This window comes from Cynoglossus semilaevis, unplaced genomic scaffold (assembly GCF_000523025.1).
Source record: "Cynoglossus semilaevis isolate Cse_v1.0 unplaced genomic scaffold, Cse_v1.0 C19071432, whole genome shotgun sequence".
In the NCBI taxonomy this organism is placed as follows: Eukaryota; Metazoa; Chordata; class Actinopteri; order Pleuronectiformes; family Cynoglossidae; genus Cynoglossus; species Cynoglossus semilaevis.
The window spans coordinates 1-869 of NW_007587403.1; the positions used below are offsets into that span (position 1 = coordinate 1).

Sequence of the window (869 nt, forward strand, 5' to 3'; positions counted from 1 at the left end):
TGGATGGATGAATAGATAGTTAGATAGATCGTAATGCTTTCCTTTTTTACGAAAACCTTCAAATATGAGGCTAACAAAAAGCTTACGTTTCATGTTTATAGCTAACTAATCACTAGCCAACGACTTGCCAAGACAATGGTGTTAGTGACTTGGTACCATTCCCTTTCTTACTAGGAGCACTTCCCATCATTCACATCACCTTGCTTTGCTATCCAAGCCTGCAGTGGGCGGCCATATTGGCCTACGTCCTCCTGTCAACCTACGGGATCTACTGCGCCACCACGGCACGCACCAACATTCTGCGCCTGCGAGCTTTCGTCTGGCAGGCTCTGTTTCGCTTCAGCCTCTTCCTGTTCCGGGTGTACGGCGGTGGCGTTGGCAGCCCGAACTCGCTGCGTCTTTTTATCATCATGGACACGCTGGCCGTACTGGGAGGACTGGTGAACATCGTACAGATCCCCGAGCGCTTTGGCCCGGGCCTGTTTGATAACTGGGGCAACAGCCACCAGATAATGCACGTCATGGTTATCTGCTCCATCGTATACCTGCACTGGGGGACAGTGGAGGACTTAGACTGGATCAAGAACTACAGGTGCCCGGCACTTTAAAACCCATTTTGGCATTGACGAAACCATTTACGTAGCAAGGCTATTCAAGCTATTCAAGTTCAAATGTCTTTTCCCAGAGACATGGTGGCATTCGAAAAGCACAGCTTCAGTGGCGTACCATGTATTCCTCACCTCAGCGGTGTCCTACCGAAATAAATCCACATTCTAATAACTTCATCACGTCTACAGAAACCATCGATGTCATGCAGGAAAGCAGCAAAACAAATCGTTAGCTATCCTAGCTAACTCATGTAGCCATAA

General features: G+C 48.2%; 1 pseudogene; it reads left to right on the forward strand.

The window, feature by feature from the left end:
* The first annotated feature begins 116 nt into the window (after positions 1 to 116).
* Positions 117 to 785, forward strand: LOC103399328 (progestin and adipoQ receptor family member 4 pseudogene; annotated as a pseudogene).
* The last annotated feature ends 84 nt before the right edge of the window (positions 786 to 869 follow it).